The sequence below is a fragment of the Oncorhynchus keta genome, chromosome 15, assembly GCF_023373465.1.
Source record: "Oncorhynchus keta strain PuntledgeMale-10-30-2019 chromosome 15, Oket_V2, whole genome shotgun sequence".
Lineage (NCBI taxonomy): Eukaryota > Metazoa > Chordata > Actinopteri > Salmoniformes > Salmonidae > Oncorhynchus > Oncorhynchus keta.
This window is the reverse complement of record NC_068435.1, coordinates 30449912-30470666: the sequence shown is the minus strand read 5'-3', so window position 1 is coordinate 30470666 and position 20755 is coordinate 30449912. Positions and strand designations below refer to the sequence as shown.

General features: G+C 42.2%; 1 long non-coding RNA gene across 2 annotated transcripts; it reads right to left on the bottom strand.

Moving 5' to 3' along the window:
* Positions 1 to 11255: 11255 nt before the first annotated feature.
* On the bottom strand, positions 11256 to 12482 carry LOC118395121 (uncharacterized). Of its 2 annotated transcripts, XR_004827900.1 has the most exons (3): positions 12366 to 12482; positions 12176 to 12223; positions 11256 to 12083 (listed from the first exon to the last, which is right to left on the bottom strand). It is a non-coding gene; the product is annotated as an uncharacterized LOC118395121 (long non-coding RNA). The 2 variants fall into 2 exon arrangements; XR_008065462.1 differs by lacking the exon at positions 12366 to 12482 and having other exon boundaries at positions 12176 to 12278.
* Positions 12483 to 20755: the final 8273 nt, after the last annotated feature.

Below are 20755 nucleotides of genomic sequence, written 5' to 3'. Positions count from 1 at the left end.
GATGGAAGATGGAAGAGGGGAGGCACTGGCTGGAAAGAGCAGAACAGCCATTCTTGGTTTGGACCGACCATAAAATTCTGGAATATCTCCGTACAGCCAAGCGCCTTAACTCAGGCAGGCCCGGTGGGCTCTTGTTAACCAAATTCAACTTCACCATTTCCTACCGCCCAGGGTCCAAAAATGTGAAGCCTGACACTCTCTCTAGCCTATACAGTTCCTCTGCCACACCTTCGGTCACCAAAATCATTCACCTTACCTCATGCGTAGCAGCCACAGTGGATTGGGTTATTGAGACCCTGGTTCGCAAGGCACAACGCTCCCTGCCTGGACCTGAAGAGGGCCCCGGCTGCCCAGCTGTTTGTCCCCAACTCAGTCCGGTCCTGGAATGGTCTCATTCCTCCAGGCTAACCTGTCATCCTGGTTCCCGCCCATACCCTAGCCTTCCTTCAACAACGTTTCTGGTGGAGCGCAATGGTTCCTGATGTCTCTGCTTTTGTCGCCGCATGCACGGTGTGCACCCAGAACCAAGACTTCACGGCAAGCTCCTTCTGGTCTTCTTCAGCCACTACTGGTCCCTCATCGTCCCTGGTCCCATATCTCTCTGGCCTTTGTCACTGGACTTCCCCCGTCTAATGGCAACACGTCATTCTGACAGTGGTGGATCGGTTTTCTAAGGCCGCTCATTTCATCCCTCTCCTTAAACTATCCTCTGCCAAGGAAACTTCCCAGCTCATGGATCCGGAAGACCATGCTGCACCATGGTCACCCGGTGGATATGGTCTCCGACCAGGATCCTCAATTCTCATCTCAGTTTTGGAAGGCGTTCTCCAACTTTATTGGGGCATTGGCCCGTCAATCCTCAGGATTCCATCCCCAATCGAACAGCCAGTTGGCGCGAGCTAATCAGGACCTGGAGACCACCTTAAGATGCCTGGTCTCAACCAACCCCACTACCTGAAGCCGTCAACTGGTCTGGGTGGAGTATGCCTGGAACACCCTTCCCTGTTTTGCCACGGGACACTTCCCTTTCAAGTGCTCCATGGGGTATCAGCCTCCACTCTTTCCGGAACAAGAGCAGGAGGTCAGCGTACCCTAGGCCCAGATGTTTGTCCGCTGCTGTTGACATACCTGGAGAAGAACCAGGGTGGCTATTCTCAAGACCAACTTCAGGTATCGTCAACATGCGGACCATCGCCGGACGCCAGGTCCCCGCTACCGCATTGGGCAGAGGGTATGGCTTTCCACTCGGGATCTGCCCCTTCGGGTGGAGTCCCGCAAGCTGTCTCCCCATTTCATTGGTCCTTTTCCCATCTCTAGAGTCCTGAGTTCCACTGCTGTCAGTCTTGTTAACCCATACCCTCCATATTCATCCTACCTTCCATGTGTCTAGGATTAAGGCTGTGTTACACTGTCCTTTGTCTTCTGTTTCCAGGCCCTACCATCCCCCCCGGGTCATCAATGGCCAGACAGCGTATACGGTGAGACACCTCCTGAGGGTTCGACCACGGGGTAGGGGTTTCCAGTACCTGGTTGATTGGGAGGGTTCTGGCCCAGAGGAGAGGTGCTGGGTCTCTGCTAAAGACATCCCGGACCCAGCCCTCATCGACCGATTTTCACCATTTCACCATTTCACCCCATTCAGCCAGGTATGCACCCAGGTAGGATGCCAGGCGGCGTCCTACCTGTCACACGCAGATCTGTTTCACCTGTCCTTGTTATTGTCTCCACCCCCTCCAGGTGTTGCTTGTTTTCCCCAGTGTATTTATCCCTGAATTTCCTGTCTCTCTGTGCTAGTTCGTCTTGTATGTCCAAGTTAACCAGTGTTTTTTTCCCCTGTTCTCCTGCTTTTGCTATTTCACCTTTTTCCAGTCCTCCTGGTTTTCATCCTTGCATGTTTCTGGACTCTGTACCCGCCTACCTGACATTCTGTCTGCCTTGACCTCAAACCTGCCTTCCACGCTGTACCTCTGATCTGGTTTGGACCTTTTTCCTGGCCATGACTATTCTCTTGCCTACTCCTTTTTGGATTATTAAGCATCTGCCTCCTGTCTGCATCTGGGTCTCACCTTGAGTTATGATAAGCACCATGTTGTGAATCCTTACCACTGCTACACCTGGCTATCAGCCGAGCCTTGTCTGACAGCGAAACAGTTAATTCAGCCGAATTTATTGCCTTTAAAAAAACATTGATGATATTGCTGACTTGCTTAAACAAGTGTGGTTTCTACTGACAATTGAGATGTACAAACTATGGCATAAGGGAATGATACGAGGCAAGAGGCAATCTGTAATTTGGATTAAGACATCAATTCAGCGAGCTAGGATGGACATAGTCAATATAACTATTTGTTCAGCAATTTTGAAATGTACAGCGACAGAATTCAGAACATGAGCCGTTCTTACAGTATTCTCCCTGTACATTAAGTCAGAATTGTAGGATGCATTAAGGGGGCATATAAGCAGACAATGAAAGCTCTTACAATATTTGATGATTACATTTCTCTAAAACAGGCTATAGGCTACATGTGCACCACCAAGTCAGAACAGTAGGCTAAATTATGAGAGGGAAGGTCACAAATGATTAGGGTGAGGCACATGGGCTATTAACAGCTTATTACACAACATACACTTAGTATTACTTTCTTAGCTACCGTATACATATCTCCCTGGCATATTACATAATTTATGCAGCAGCATACAATACATTTTTGGACTCACCTTGTTGTGCTGTGCTCACTTGAACAGGAAGGTGGCTTAGCGGTCCTTCTTGTGGGCTCTAGAAAGAGCCCTGAAATCCTGACTTGGAATTCTCAGTTGGATGACCGTTCAAAATTATTTTCTGCGTTGTCCCAGTCGGAGCGAGTTTTATCCAAAGTTCCCAGTGTCTTGAATTCACTGAAGTCTGAGATTTCCCAGTTCCTAGTTTCCAGTTTGTTTTGACCGTGGCAGAAGTCATGCTGGATTGACAGCATGGCCAATGTATTCAAACATTTCTGTCCCATGGCGTTACCCCTTTTTTCGTGATATCCAATTGGTCTCATCGGTGCAACTACCCTATGGACTTGGCAAAGGACGAGACTCCTGCCACAATGAGACAAGGACATCCAGGCCAGCTAAACCCTCCCCTACCCCGAACGACGTTGGGCCATTACCAACCCCTATACTCCGTATTTTCCGCTGGCTGCTCCACCAGCAAACAATGCACTGAGCTAAGTAGGCTGAAACACCTGCATTTTGGAGCTGCCTTACTCAATAAAGCAAATGCGGCTTTATTAACTCAATTATATATTATTTTACATTGTTTGCAAACTGATATGTGACATGTATTAATGTCAAAATAACATGCAAAACAGGCAAAAGAAAATATATATATTTTACCTTTATTTAACTAGGCAAGTCAGTTAAGAACAAATTCTTATTTTCAATGACGGCCTAGGAACAGTGGGTTAACTGCCTGTTCTGGGGCAGAATGACAGAAAAAATCTATCCTATCTATCTATCTATCTATCTATCTATCTATCTATCTATCTATCTATCTATCTATCTATCTATCTATCTATCTATCTACAGTATATATATATATATATATTATTGGTTTTGTTTGTTGTTGTTGTTGTAGCTAAACAGGTGGGGCTCAAAACAGGTGCACATGCCCTGAATGACTTGTCAACACTGAGGCTTTATGTGCTAGAGGCATTACTACAGACTCTGGTTCGATTCCAGGCTGTATCACAACCGGCTGTGACTGGGAGTCCCATAGGTTGGTGCAACATTAGCCCGGCGTCGTCCGGGTTAGGGTTTGGCCGGGGTAGGCCATCATTGTGAATCCGAATTTGTACTTAACTGACTTGCCTAGTTAAAAAAAAAAGTGTTCCTCACTGATGTTCAGTGTCACACCACTGTTAGGCATGCATGGGTTATATTCACTACATCCTTAGTTAGATTCTCCTTATCCACCACCCCCTCTCTTTAAGGTCTCATTTATAAGGCAATTATTTTTATTTGGTATTTATTTATCTTTTTTTAACTAGGCAAGTCAGTTAAGAACAAACTCTTATTTACATTGGCAGCCTACCCCGGCCAAACCCAGACGACACTGGGCCAATTGTGCGTCACCCTATGGGATTCCCAATCAAGGCCGGATGTGATACAGCCTGGATTTGAACCAGGTACTGTAGAGACACCTCCTGCACTGAGATACAGTGCCTTAGATCGCTGCGCCAGTCAGGAGCTGACGCTGAGCCTTAACTGTACATGGGTGAGATCAGTAATAGATGATTTAGGAGCATTTAAACCCGGCAACAACTAATGAAGCAATTAAGGTAGAAGGAACAAACAGATCACAACAATAGTATTTTTCTTCTTGCTCTTATTTTTTCAGAGATTATTGAATAGGGAAGGAGGAAGGAACATATGTTTTGGTCTCTTCCCCACAGCAGCATCGATCGTAGTGCCTGTGTAGTAGAAACGTGTAGGTTACTGGATGGACTTTATGTAATTATAGTCTGTTAGTCAGCGTAATGGAATGACATTTCTTTAGAAAGACCAAGAACACTGGGTATGAAATATAGTCATGATTGAAGAATGACATTGTTGTTTTGAAGAGAATTGTTTTACATGTAGCCTAGAAAGAGAAAAACATGCTAGGTAACCATGAGATTTTTCTCAGCCATTGTATACAGTGTAGCTAATCAATTTGAATGGGAGAAGTAAGAGTAAGAGTAGATCAAGAGTATGACTAATGTGATATGCCTAAGCATAATGAAATCATCTCATCATCGGATCTATCCTCACCATTTGGGAAAATATTCCATTAATTATTTGTACATTAATTATGCAAGAGTATAATTTCCCTGTTTAATGATTTGTTTGGGCTATTGTGTTTCTTTCGGGGTTACAATCACTATCAACCACGCTAATTTTATACACGCAGCTGACAAGTTAATTAGATAAATACATTTAGCAGCGAAAAGCCCCAGAGAGGAATCTTTGTCTCAATTAGTCAACATGATTCAGGAGATAATAAAGAAACAATAAATGTAAAAAATGGACAGGATTCAGGAGATAGTCAAAACAATTACAGAATTAACATCTATGGATGATGTTCTACCAGATTCTGAGGACTGACATAATCTCAGTACAACATGCTCATTCTCTCATAAAAAAAAAAAAACTGTGTATGCCAACAGTTAAATTCTAACTAACTCACTCTTTGTATGAATGTCCTAGCTTCATTCTAATTCAAACTTTTTACAAAATGTACAATACCACTACTATTTGTATGTCTCTGTGACATACACAATATGGTGATACACATTCATACAAAATAACCAAGAATAGGAAGTGAAGAGTTCAATTTACGTGTGTTGTACTGAGAAAATAATCTTGATCTGGCATTTTAAAGTACAGCATACGCAATCCCATCTGTCTATAGGTCTAAGGCATAAGAGTGGGGTACAATGATATAAATGACACACATGCTGCAACATGAAAGTGATATGAAAATGTATCTAATAGTGCTCTGATGATGGAGCTTGCTCCAGAACGCGTCAGCAATGGCATTAAACAATTTAGAAGGGAATTGGGTTAATTTATTTTCCGTCCTGAACTGTACAGAATTTCAGTATCTCATTAGAATTAAAATCTTGCATAATTGCGTCAGATGCTCGATTAAATTCTGGGGATAGATGTTAAGAGAGAGACACTAACGCGACATGCGAAGTCTCCAAACCCCTAAACGGAAACTCAGCAAGTATCAGGCACGTTTATGGCCCAAATGTCCCCTCCTCTTTTGAAATTCGAAAGATGAGAGCTCCTGCAAAATTGTGATATGTCCAAATGATCAGTAACGAAAAAGAAGCGTACTGGAACAAAGCTCCTCATTAATTGTCACATCCCACAGTCTGTATGACAGACGCTACTACCATTTATGTTACGTGCTTCTGTCCATGAGAGATACGAATCCCCGAGCTGACAAGGTACAAATCTGTCGTTCTGTCCCTGAACAAGTCAGTTAACCCACTGTTCCTAGGCCGTCACTGTAAATAAGAATTTGTTCTTAAACTGGCTTGCCTAGTTAAATAAAGGTTAAATAAAAAAATACATATCTTATAGATCTTGTCTAGCATATTTCTTCCATCTTTTTTTCAGTTGGAACATCTGTCCAATTGTGCCTTACTTTATACCAACTATAAACAGGAAGTTGGAAACCAATTTTCCATTGGACGATTATTCAATGCATCTGGTCTGGAACACATAAAAATACAGAGTAGGTATATTTGGTCTTTGGAAGAATAAGACGTTTGTGCGTAAGACATTTTTTTAAAGTCCATTAGTAGTGTGGGGCTGAAGAGACACATGTAATCATCATGCTGTAATTTCATGTTCCATATTTTGAACCTGCTGAGAGTCCCACTGGTTATCAAACTTTTGGAAAATCTTTGAAGCAGAAACATCTGAGACGGAATCCTCAGCTCCTCTCGTTTCCAGTCGCGAGGTTGAAAGTAAGATCAATTCGACTGACTGTGTCAAAACACAGTTACAATCTGTTTAATTAGTACGCAATGCACTCGGAGAGAGATGTACGAGATGGTTCCTGATTACAGACCAAGCGGTGGGATCTAAAGGGAGATGCTGCTAGTCTCTGTAACGCATCAGAGATGAAAGAAGGGCGCTTGTTTCCGAGGCCCACTCAGAGTCTCAGCGTGAAACTGCACTCCTTCGGCGAACACGGTGTCATTACCAGGCGATGTCATCTGAATCTGGCATGGATAGGAGAGGGAACAGGCAAAGTGTTTTCCTCTGTAATTATAATCAAAATTAGGGCCAATCCCCAATCTCTTTCCCAACTCCTGGAATTTCACAACTGAACAGTCAGCAGTCGACGCTACGGGATGAGCAAAGTGAGTTAGCTACAGTTTCTTCAGAAAGTTCACACCCCTTTACCTTTTCCACATGTTGTTGTGTTACAAAGTGGGATTCAAATGTCATTTTAAAATGGTCATGTCTTGTCAACGATCAACACAAAATAATCTGTAATGTCAAAGTGGAAGAAATGGTCTAACATCTGTAAAAACAAATTATATGAGAAATTAATTGCTAATATATATGGATTAGATAAGTATTCAACCTCTGGGTGATGTTAGATGTACATGCTAGAATCACCTTTGGCAGCGATTACAGTTGTAGTCTTTTTGGGTAAGCCTCGAAGAGCTTTCCACCCCTGGATTGTTCAACATTTGGCCATTGTTCTTTTCTTTTCATTCTTCAAGCTCTGTCAAATTGGTTGTTGATCATTGATAGACCATTTTCAGGTCTTGCCATAGATTTTCCACTCAGGAACATTCACTGTCTTCTTAGTAAGCAACTCACGTGTAGATTTGGCCTTGTGTTTTAGGTTATTGTCCTGCTGTAAGGTGAACTATCTCCCAGTGTCTGGTGGAAAGCAGACCAAACCCAGTTTTCAGTCTTATCTGGTGTCCTGTGTGAATTTAAGTATGCTCCCTCTAATTCTCTCTCTCTCCCTCCCCTCCCGGAGGACCTGAGCCCTAGGATCATTCCTCAGGACTACTTGACCTGATGACTCCTGGCTGTACCCAATCCACCTGGTCATACTACTACTCCAGTTTCAACTGTTCTGCCCACGGCTAGGGAACCCTGACCTGTTCTCCGGACGTGCTACCTTGTCCAGGACTTGCTGTTTTCGACTCTCTGTCTTTACCGCACCTGCTGTTTCAACCTCTGCATGCTCGGCTATGAAAAGCCAACTGACATTTACTCCTGAGGTACTGACCTGTTGCACCCTCTACAACCACTGTGATAATTATTTGACCCTGTTGATCATCTATGAATTAACATCTTGTAAAACAATCTGGCCTTAAATGGCCATGTACTCTTAATATCTCCACCCAGCACAGCCAGAAGAGAACTGGCCACCCCTCAGAGCCCGGTTCCTCTCTAGGTTTCTTCCTAGGTTCCTGCCTTTCTAGGGTCTTTTTCCTAGCCACAGTGCTTCTACATCTGCATTGATTGCTGTTTTGGGTTTTAAGCTGAGTTTCTGTATAACACTTTGTGACATCTGCTGATGTAAAAATGGCTTTATAAATACATTTGATTAATTGATTGATTGATGACCTACAGCATGGTCAGGCTAATAACCACAAAGAGTTATCACGTCACAAAGAAAACAGGAGCTGCCTCCACTATTCCAGCACCCTTTCAACTTCAACATTTCAACATCCTCTAATCAACTATGCTTAGTCTAATACAGTGACAACTAAAAGACAGCAAAAACTATTTAGTTTTAACGTAAGCTAAATATGATGTGGCTGTCCATGGTACTGATTTCTGTGTGTGCGTGCAAGTAGAACAAACATGTCGACTTGCCCTACTTGTAGAGAAACGCCAATGCCATCCTCCTCTTTCATGTTGCCTAAACGATCTATAACTGTCATACAGTACATGCTTTAAGTTTTTGTTTTCCTAGGCTACCTCAGGAAAGTACTTGCTTGCTAGCCTAACTTCCTTTCATGGGCAATGATACGTCAGGCCCGCTAGTTATAATTAGCATATTACATCTAGCTAGCTACATGTTGAACTTCCTTCCTCTCTGGCCAAGGGCACAATGTATGAATTTATGGTTGGATCAGAATCACCATTATAATCATTGGCCAGTACGGAGAATTAAATAAAAAGTCCAAATCCATATCTTCATCCATGGCTATTTAAGAAAGAGACAATTTTAGATGGCTAGCTAGCTAGCTATCCACTGGAGTACAACAACACAAGAAGATGCAATATATGCTAAATTCATGTTTTTTTCTGTCAATAATGACCTTTGGGTTGTGATGTGATTGGTCTGAAGCCAAATCCAAACTGGCTTCCCTTGACACTTTTTTTTGGTGCGCCAGGACCATTAACAGCTGAGCTCACTCAGTTTAGCTCAATGCTAATTGGCTATTACTTACAAATATTATCAAGGGAAGAAAAATGCTCACTGGTTCCCTTGCATTCAATGCTACGGACAGCAATAATGTCATACTCTTTCTGACCAGACAGCATCAGATAGATCCAGAGGGGCACTGCTTCGTTCACATGGATGCTGTAACGTGCAAGATACATTCAGCCTCTTGCAAATTTACATTTATGAAACACAAAGAGACGAAAGATACAAAATAATGTATGTATTTATGAATAGATTTTTGTCCATTTTTTGGGAAAGCCTGGCTTCCCTTGCAATCCATGTATACACGCCACTGCCAATAGGTGACCTTCTTTGCGAGACATTGGAAAACCTCCCTGGTCTTTTGTTTGAATATGTGTTTGAGATTCACTGTACAGACATTAGGTTGTCATTCAAAAATCATGTTAAACACTATTATTGCACACAGAGTCCATGCAACTTATTGTGTGACTTGTTAAGCACATTTTTACTCCTGAACATTTTGAACACCTGAACATGTAAAACTTTCGAGAAACATAATTCCACTTTTACATTATAGGGTAATGTGTGTAGGCCAGTGACAAAACAATTATAAATTTGATCCATTTTAATCTTAGGCTGTAAAACAACAACAACATTTGGAAAAGGTCAAGGGGTTTGAATACTTTCTGAAAGCACTGTATAAGTGAATCTACTCACAATCACAGAGAGAGGGAACAGGGGAGAATGGAGGGGGTGTGGAAGAGATGAGAGATTCAGTGAATGTGGTCAAGAGATCTGGTAAGATGCAGAGAAGGAGAGACAGAGGGAGAGTGGCAGAGTGGGAGATTAACAGATACATACAGGAAGAACAAAAGAGAGAGCAAGGGAGATAATAGGAGAGTGAAAGAGAGAGAGACAGGAAGATGGTATGTGTGGGTGAGAGACGAGCTGCTTTGAAGAGGGTGTTTTTGAGCTTATTGGGGGGACTGCCTCAGGGACCTGACTCCTCACTGAGGGGAGGCTCCTCCTCAGCTCTCTCTGTGTGTCATCCCTGTAGTACAGATCTGTATCGGAGATCAGACCACCTGCCAAGGGGACCACCACTAACTTGCAATGTACACTCACTAGGTTGTGCTATTGACAGAGAGGTCCTCTCCTGCTCCTCGACAGAGGGAGGGAGTAAATAAGGAGGTAGGGCTTTACATCTGCATCACAACATCCTTATGGTACCAGAGAGCTACGGCCTCGATAATCGCTTTGTGCTAGTGTGGAATTTTGGTCTACAGTATGTTGATCTGAAAAGCTTGTGTGGGTAGGGAAATATTGTGATGTGAGAAAAACGCCAAAGCGTTAGATCAAGGAGTTTAGTCAACTATACACCATTTTGGCTCCAAATGATCTGTGACAAAAAAAATGTGGTTTTATGAGTGTAATAGCCTTGGATCAGTTCATCTGTCTCATGGCAAGTTTGACAGACTCTGCAGTGTATCTATGGGTGTAGCATCAGCTATTCTCTTCAGAATATTTGTTTTCAATGTAAGTTACAGATTCCTTGCACACTGTGTAATGAATGCAGCGTTTAAAGTGTCCAATATACTCTACCGAAGCCTTTCCCACAGGATATTTTTAGTGTTACCTTCATTTAACTAGGCAAGTCAGTTAAGAACAAATTCTTACTTACAATGATGACCTACCTCGGCCAAACCCTAAAGATGCTGGGCCAATTGTGCACCCACAATGGGACTTGAACCAGAGTCTGTAAGGACACCTCTAGCACTGAGATGCAGTGCCTAAGACCGCTGCGCTACTCGGGATGTACCTGGGAGTTTGTGTACAGTGCATCTACATCTCTAACAGGCCATAGAAGTACACAAATTCATTAAGGTAGAATACATGTATCCCAGGTGGTTGTGAAAAATTCAATATAGCATCGCAGAAAATTCCTCAGTAAGCTCAGTGACCACTTTATTGTTTATTTATACCAAAGACCGGCGAACTTAAACCTCGCCGACGCCCTTATATGTCGATCCCTTTCATGTTCCTGAGACTGAGCTCAAAATGCATTTTTTATGTCCACCGACGCTGAGGCTGAGGGAATGCATTTTATTGATTTTACTGTCAGACCGGGATCAACACAGGCCTATTGGGAGGCCAGGTATGTATCAACACAGAGCATGGATGGTAAGTAATGAAAATAGGCCAGAGAATGGTGATGCATAGTGCAGAAGAACACCAGTTCGGTGGATTGAACCCGTGTCACATGTGTTAGAGCTCAGTTCTTTTCTCCGTGGCGGCGTTCTATGTTCACAGAGTTTCACAGACAATCAGCAACTGGATGGTGGATCGCCATGATCACATCATTTTATTGAGATGGTAAATCAGATGATCAATAAGATATATATTTTTTACTATTATTATAATGATTTATATTTCACCAAATCTCTTGCACTCTATAATTCCAGTCACACTGTCCACTGCCTGAAGCCCTGGCAGAAGTTGTACCATATTCCAGAGAACCTGTACTGCTCCAGTAGACAGCATTTCACTCATACTGTAGCAGTGACTAGAAACTCCAGCAACACAATAATTCAATCCCAACTTGGCCGTGATGTTTCCGGGACTCATTTCATATGTGCATAAATCATTAAGTTGCATTGACTGGATGAGCTTTGTGCCTGGTGCCATCCCGGAATGACCAATGACCGGCCAGTGGCGGGCGGTGTGGATGACCTTTCATGGGCCACTGTCCAGAGAAATTATTCCCTGACGCTCCGATCGAAGGAATGTATTACTGGAACACAGTGATTAATTACTAACGGGGCCTCTCAGCACAAACTGCCTCCCATCCGCCACACATGACGACGCCGCTGACAAGATTATTTGTCATCAACCCCAATCACCCCAAACATCAACCTAACTGGTAGTAGTAACGCAGTACACCCACCTCTAGATATTCTCCCAGTGTTAGCAGCTCTAATAGTTGTCCTAGGGATAGTCAAATAAATGATAGTACAACAAAATCTTAAAATAACAACAGTAAGGTCAGGATTATGGATGTGTTCCCTGAATGACTTCAGCCAGCTCATAACCGAACCGGTCACATCGTGGGACTCCCAATTTTCTAATTCAAGTGTCACATGGTGCTGTCTGAAAGACCTATCTGGAAAAAAAATATGCAAGCCTAAATTACATACAACAAAAAGCTGTAAAAACACTTGAATATCAAGCATACATTGAACAGTAGCCCCTCACCTACTATGCAGTCATGCAGAGCTTTCTAAATGCTTGCTTCTGGTGATGCTGTAAAATATAAAAGGGTTGTTATAAATAATGGGTTAAATCAGAGGTGTAAAACTTATTCCATGGGGGACCTAGTGTCTGCTTGTTTTTAATATTTATTTTCAATTAAGACCAAGACAACCAGGTGAGGGGAGTTCCTTACTAATCAGTGACCTCAATTCAGCAATCAAGTCCAAAGGAGGATTTAAAAGTCGGCCCTACGTGGAATGAGTGTGACACATGTGGGTTAAATCATTCAGTCTCCAAGCAACAGCAGAACATGCCCAAAGCGATTGAGTTCACAGGCAGCCAGTAGTGCAGCCTGGAACAGATAAAGGTCCATGTAATTACACCACATGAGGCTGGTGAGGGGAGGACGGCTCATAATAATTGCTGGAATGGAGTGAATGGAATGGTATCAAACATATGGATCAAACACATGGAAACCTTATGTTTGATATCATTCCATTAATTCCTTTCCAGACATTACTATGAGCCTGTCCTCCCCAATACATGTTGCCACCAGCCACCTGTGAATTACACCTACCCTGTGGTGATATTAGGTCACCCCCAAATGTGTGTGTGTGTGTGTGTGAAAAGGTATGTGGACTGACAAAAGAAAACCAATTATCAAAATAAAAATGGTGCGATGGTACACGAGGCACAGTTAGGCGCTTCTATTTTTTTTTATTTAACCAGGAAGGGCTCATTGAGATTAAAATCTATTTTTCAAGAGCGCCCTGGCCAAGATAGGCAGAACCAAGTCATTACAAAAAAATACAAACTACAAGTAATCTAGTAAAAACCATTGAATTCACAAGAGTATAAAACAGCAAATTAAAAACATTGACAGGTCAGGGAATCAGCCTCAAAATCCTTCATCAGTGATTTAAAAACACCAATCGGGACAAGTTCTTCCAGTTTAAAAGTATTTTGTAAGGTGTTCCCAGACGATGGCGCAGAGTACATAAAAGCCCTTTTACCAAATTCAGTTCGGACATTTGGAACAGTTAGCAGGATAAAGTCCAGCGAACGAAGAGAGTACCCACCACATTTCTGAACAATAAAAAATGCACAAAGAAAAAGGTAGTAAACCCAAAATGGCTTTGTAAATAAAACTATACCCATGACTGAGCCTACGAGTGACTAGAGAAGGCCAGCCAACCCTGGTATACAAAGTGCAGTGGTGCGTAAGGGTTTTGCAGTTTAAAATAAATCTCAAAGTGCCATGGTAAAGAGTGTCAATTGATCTCAAACACTGAGTGGAAGCATTCATATATTAAATATCCCCATAGTCTAGTAAAGGCATACATTTAGCCCATACTAGCCTCCTTCTGGCTTCAAAAGAAAAACAGGCCTTATTCCTAAAATAAAATCCCAATTTCAGCTTCAATTCTTTTGAAAGTTGTTGAATATGCAATTTAAAAGAGAGGCCGTCATCAATTAAAATTCCAAGATATTTATATGAGGTTACAGCCTCAATCTCCTTGCCCTGACAGGTAGTAATAGGTGAAAGGTTCAGAGGTCTATTTCTTTGTCACGTTCTGACCTTTTATTTCCTGTTTTGTCTTTATTTAGTATGGTCAGAGCGTGATTTGGGATGGGCAGTCTGTTTGTTTTTCTATGTTGGTTTTTGTGTTCAGCCTAGTATGGTTCTCAATCAGAGGCAGGTGTCGTTAGTTGTCGCTGATTGAGAATCATACTTAGGTAGCCTGGGTTTCACTGTTGGTTTGTGGGTGTTTGTCGCCACACGGTACTGTTTTGGTTTTCATCACATCGTTTTGTATTTCAGTTCGTTTTTAATAAATCGTCATGAACACTTACCACGCTGCATCTTGGTCCGATCCTTACTCCTCTTCAGATGAAGTGGAAATCTGCTGTTATATTCTTGCATTAGAAAACACCATTAGTTTAGTTTTGTCAGTATTGAGGATAAGCTTCAATTGATACAAGGTATGTTGAACAGTATTAAAAAGCAGTTTGCATGTTCTGGAAAGTTTTTGTAAGAGACGAGGCACAACACTAAATAACAGTATCATCAGCATAAAAATGAAGTTGTGCATTTTGGACTTTTGTCTAAATCATTTATGTAAATAGTGAATAAGAGAGGACCAAGTACAGAGCTTTGGGGGCACACCATTCAAGACAGACAATTTAACAGACATAAGCCCATCAAATTGAGTGCACTGAGTTCTATCAGACAGATGGTTAGCAATCCATGCAACTGCATGCTCCAAAAGACATACACTCGACAATCTCTGCCTTAGTATAGCATGATCAACTGTATCAAAAGCCTTAGAGAGATCAATAAAAAGCTTCAGTGATATAATTTAAAACCTTCATGGCTGCTGTAATTGTGCTATGCCTCTTCCTGAAGCCCGATTTGTTACATTGCTAAAATAGTAAATAAAAAGTATTTTAGCTGTTCACTTACAAGGGTTTGATGTATTTTCACCAGGGGTGACAGCTTTGAGATTGGCCTATAATTATTTAAAATAGTTGGATCTCCCCCTTTTAAAAGTGGTAGGACAAATGCTGATTTCCAGATCTTTGGAATTTCATTATATTCCAGGGTTAGCTTGAACAGAGAAGTAAGTGGTTCAGCTATAAAATCAGCTGCCGGATTTAAAAAGTAGGGATCCAAAAGATCAGGACCTGCAGGCTCTCTCTGATCTAAGGATTTCAGGGCTTTATGTAACACCTGCACTGAGAATGGCAAAGAGCTCAAACTTTTACCAGCTCTCACTGGTTCATCCACACAGGGTTGTACAGAGAGAGGACACTGAATCAAACAGCCTACCAGATGATACAAAGTACACATTGAAACAATTCAGCATTTCAGTTTTGTCATATAGCAACAGAGTCCTTCAAAACACATGACGGTAATTCATTAATGTTAACAGACAGACTTAATAGCCTTCCAAAACGTTCTAGGGTCATTCAGGGTCATTCAGTGGTAACAGACATAAAATATTCAGAATAGGCCTCCCTGAGAAGAAAGGAACACTTGTTTTGTAACTGCCTAAAAATAAGACAATCAGCATCAGAACATGATTTCCTTGCTTTAGCCCAGGCTAGATTACGGTCGTGAATAATACAAGACAGCTCAGAAGAAAACCATGGATTATCCTGCCCTTTAACCCTGAACCTGCGGAATGGGGCATGTTTGTTTACTATTTGGGAAAAACCATCATGAAATAATTTCCAGGCAGTTTCCACATCAGAGATAAGCTCAATCTTGCTCCAGTCAAAATAAAACAAATCATGAAAGAAAGCCTGCTCATTAAAACACTTCAAATTTCTCTTACGAATAAAACGTGGGTTTGTCTTTGGAACCTTAGTATTTCTAACAGCAACAACAGCACAATGGTCACTTAAATCATTACAAAAAACACCAACCGCAGAATATTATGTCTATAATGTCTCTATGGAACTATGTCTCTATACCGTAGCATCTGCGAGGTCATCATGGTTGCCCCTGTACATATCAAGTGGCCAGAACAGGCTTTGCTGGACCACAGCTAAAGAGCCCTTCAGCTTCACATGATTCATTCAAGATTGGCATTGTACTGAGTACAGTGTGTCTACTTAAAATATGCGAACATTAACAATCTTTACCTAATTTAAATCCATTAATCTTAATAGGAATCTAAGTGAAATTACATAATGGCAAAAATAGATCCTTTGCTTGGTTACAGTTGCAACCTCGGACATTTTCCCAGGCAGCCAAATTCACCATTCAGCCACTGGTGAAATACCCTCACGATGATCTCAAACTGTGTTTCTAATACACAATGAGATTAAACACAGACGACCCCTTGCTAATCAGGAAAATCTTGGGTATGTTATGGTGGACTTTCATTACAATTACTTCACGGGCACCTAGTTTGTAGTGTACGTAGCCACTGAATGGCTATGACTTCACTTTCAGCATGCAGTCGAAACTTTAACCACATTTGGAGCTAACTAGTGCTCTCAAATCGTATCCTGATGTCGACAGCAGATTGGAGTTGTATTCATAACATTGCTTACTTAGTTAGCTGGCATACGTTTGGAGAAAACAAGCTATATTAAAGTGGCGAGTTAGCTAGGTAGCGTTAGCAGCGTTTGATGGTAAATGAGACTGAAAGCTAGCTAATCAGCTGAATAAGCAAAATAATTAACAAAAGTATGATGCTGGATTTTAAAAATACTCCAACGGACTGTGGATTTCAGCAATCACAGTAGCAAGTACTCCTGGTGCACTGTTAAATTATTTAGCCATTTAAACGGTTTTCTCTCCGTTTCTGACATAGCCACACTGCACACTGCCCTAACCCACCTGGACAAGAGGAATACCTATGTGAGAATGCTGTTCATCGACTACAGCTCGGCATTCAACACCATAGTACCCTCCAAGCTCGTCATCACTCGAGACCCTGGGTCTCGACCCCGCCCTGTGCAACTGGGTACTGGACTTCCTGAGGGCCGCCCCCAGGTGGTGAGGGTAGGCAACAACATCTCCTCCCCGCTGATCCTCAACACGGGGCCCCACAAGGGTGCGTTCTGAGCCCTCTCCTGTACTCCCTGTTCACCCACGACTGCGTGGCCACGCACGCTCCAACTCAATCATCAAGTTTGCGGACGACACAACAGTGGTAGGCTTGATTACCAACAACGACGAGACGGCCTACAGGGAGGAGGTGAGGGCCCTCGGAGTGTGGTGTCAGGAAAATAACCTCACACTCAACGTCAACAAAACTAAGGAGATGATTGTGGACTTCAGGAAACAGCAGAGGGAACACCCCTATCCACATCGATGGAACAGTAGTGGAGAGGGTAGCTAGTTTTAAGTTCCTGGCATACACATCACAGACAAACTGAATTGGTCCACTCACACTGACAGCGTAAGAAGGCGCAGCAGCGCCTATTCAACCTCAGGAGGCTGAAGAAATTCGACTTGTCACCAAAAGCACTCACAAACTTCTACAGATGCACAATCGAGAGCATCCTGGCGGGCTGTATCACCGCCTGGTACGGCAACTGCTCCGCCTCAACCGTAAGGCTCTCCAGAGGGTAGTGAGGACTGCACAACGCATCACCGGGGCAAACTACCTGCCCTCCAGGACACCTACACCACCCGTTGTTACAGGAAGGCCATAAAGATCATCAAGGACATCAACCACCCGAACCACTGCCTGTTCACCCCGCTATCATCCAGAAGGCGAGGTCAGTACAGGTGCATCAAAGCTGGGACCGAGAGACTGAAAAACAGCTTCTATCTCAAGGCCATCAGACTGTTAAACAGCCACCACTAACAGTGTGAGTGGCTGCTGCCAACACACTGTCATTGACACTGACCCAACTCCAGCCATTTTAATAATGGGAATTGATGGGAATTATGTAAATATATCACTAGCCACTTTAAACAATGCTACCTTATATAATGTTACTTACCCTACATTATTCATCTCATATGCATATGTATATACTGTACTCTACATCATCGACTGCATCCTTATGTAACACATGTATCACTAGCCACTTTAACTATGCCACTTTGTTTACTTTGTCTACACACTCATCTCATATGTATATACTGTACTCGATACCATCTACTGTATGCTGCTCTGTACCATCACTCATTCATATATCCTTATGTACATATTCCTTATCCCCTTACACTGTGTATAAGACAGTAGTTTTGGAATTGTTAGTTAGATTACTTGTTGGTTATCACTGCATTGTCGGAACTAGAAGCACAAGCATTTCGCTACACTCGCATTTAACATCTGCTAACCATGTGTATGTGACAAATAAAATTTGATTTGATTTGATTTGATTAGCCCTCAATGGCTTTCACGCGATTTAAACGTGAGTTTATCCGAGGTGTCGGACTCGATGATACTTGCTGTACATTGGAGCGCTGTGATTGGTTACCCACAATTATGGGCGGGGCTTAACGAAGGGTAAATTAAAACACTGTCAACAAAGTATCTCTGACAACATTGGCATGCAATTAAAAATGTCTTACAAAAGTGTTATCTGGCCACAAAACGAACAAGTATTCAGTAGATTTCCACAACAGCTGCTTGAGACCTCTTGCTGGTTGGTGGTCAACATACAATATTTCTATTGGTCTAATACAGGATGGTAGTCTGTATACAGCTGATATCAGTCTCATACAGTGGGCCTCAGTTGCTGAAGCTGAAAGTCAGGGGCTAACACTAAATGTGCAGCTTTTCACCTTGGTTTTGTCATCTCTGCGACCTCCTGGCTTGCTTGTTGGGCAGACGGAGAGGCAAGGCCAGAACGAATCTTTAGGCCCTCCAGTCCACATCACCAGACAAATTATGACTTCAGGACTCTCTTCATTGCTCCCCTCAATTCTGTTCAGGTCTGATTGAAAGGAGAGAAATGTTTCATTTTAACATGAATGAAATGATGTTTGAGCTGAGCACTACCTATTCATAGTCTTGGGTCTTTCATTGGTCTGGTCTGATGGGCTCATACCTTTTGAGTACCTTTGAAAAACTGGACCTTGGTAAATTCACATTCATTCAAGTTGATTTGTTATTGGATGAAAACGTTTGTGCAGTGGTGTTGAAACCTTGAACATTAAGGGGGCAATAATGTCAGTGTGGGCTATGTTGCAGATCAAGGCAATTGTCTGAATATTGTTTTTAACATGGTCTCATATAAGGTCATGCACTTCTTCAGGGCCAGCAGATGTCAGCCTTGTTTATTCCAGCTGTGCTAGCCTTTAGTTCACTTGGTTTGCGTCTCAAGAGGTTATCTTGTCTAGTGACCATGTCCTCTCACGTCGTGATTCACACAGCACCCAACATATTGACTATTATCAGACATGTTCATCTCTGAAGAATGAGAAACTCTGCTTATTTAATCATTTGGAAAATGATTCCAAGGTGACATTAATGCATGTGTGTGTGTCATGCCACATGTTAAGTTACATTTCTTAAAACTGCTTAATATTTCATTGTCATTTTAAACTATCACCCCTTTCTCCCACTCTCACCCTCACTCCCCTCCCATGTCTCTCTGTGTCCTTGATAGGGGCTCCCACTGCTTCTCTCACAGACAAATTATTAACATGTGTGGCTGGCTGTTTGCTGGAGAGAAAAAAAAACGCTAATGATGTTGGCTTGAGCGCGGAGCTAATTAAAATTCTATAAATATGGTGGAGGTTATGATGGATGTACAGTGTCACATTGTACGGTGTTGCGGGAAGGGCCGTGGAGGCAGCCTACCTGCCTGCAGATCGATAGTGGCACTGGGAACACATGACACTGCATATGCATTTAATGAACCCACATTTTTATCTGTTAATTACATGCCAGGCCACACGTTAGTATTCCTCACGACATGCTAGCTGGAAGAACTTGCTGCCTGTCCAGATAACGGCTATTTCACACAACAAATCTGCAGGCGGCCTGCACATTTATTTTCTTTTTACCTCTCTCTCATTTTATCTCTCCCTCTCTCCTCAGACTCTCTGACACTCGTTTATTGCAGGTAATTCTCAATGCAACACACTCCATGCTGTATCAGTGTTTGTAATGCAATTTTATTTTGTCCTTTGTCCACCTATTTTCTGATTAGCATTAGCATTCACTGCGTAACCATTGTTGCTCAGAAAATAACCGCAGCTTCTTGAATGTCCTCCATCTCGGCAAATTGTGTGGGTTTGATATGAACTGTGAAAGTAAGTTATTCTCGTCTCTTAAGTTTTCAACTCCAAAACTGTTTACTGTCAACCACTTAATAACAGGAAGCAAAACTTTTTAGGGAATCAGACCATGCCAGATGGTCTTTAATTACAAGCTGAATTCATATGACAAATTACTTCTGCAGGATTAATCCTTGAATATTATCTTCCACATACTGTAACACTCTACTTAAGCAAAGGTTTAGAGGTAATCTATGATGCAGTAATGCAATTTACTGTGTAGACTATGTGCTATGAATTATTCAATGTAGACGTACTTACAAAATACAACACATTACCCCTTTTCTCTATTATACTATTCTGCCACTCACGGTCTTACACCAACCTTTATATGTCAAACATCTCACCAGGAGTGATGTTGATGCAGCTGCTACATAGCCTTGCTCTAACCCATCCTACTGCTTAACATTCTCCGTCTCCCACCAGCCAGCTGCCCACCGCATTATCTATCAGCGCTAACATTCACTTTAAAGAGGTCAAAATGTGGAGGAACCCCAATTAAACACACGTGTCTGAACCATTTGCCACTAGAACCATATGACACAGCCCCAGCCATAATCATCAACACACTGACAATATCTCTGACCCCTTTGGAATCGGAATCTTTTTAACGTAAAAAAAGAGTAAATGGAAAACAAAAATGTCCTCTCCTGGCCAAGTCCCAGGGTCATAACACTTTCTAGAATGCTCTCCAATACACACATGTCAAGCATTGGAAATACTGTAGTCTTATCATCACTCACACACATATGGCCATGCGTAGCTAGTGACACATATGGGAATTGCTAGCTAGTGACAAGATTCTGTGCACACATGCACATAAATAT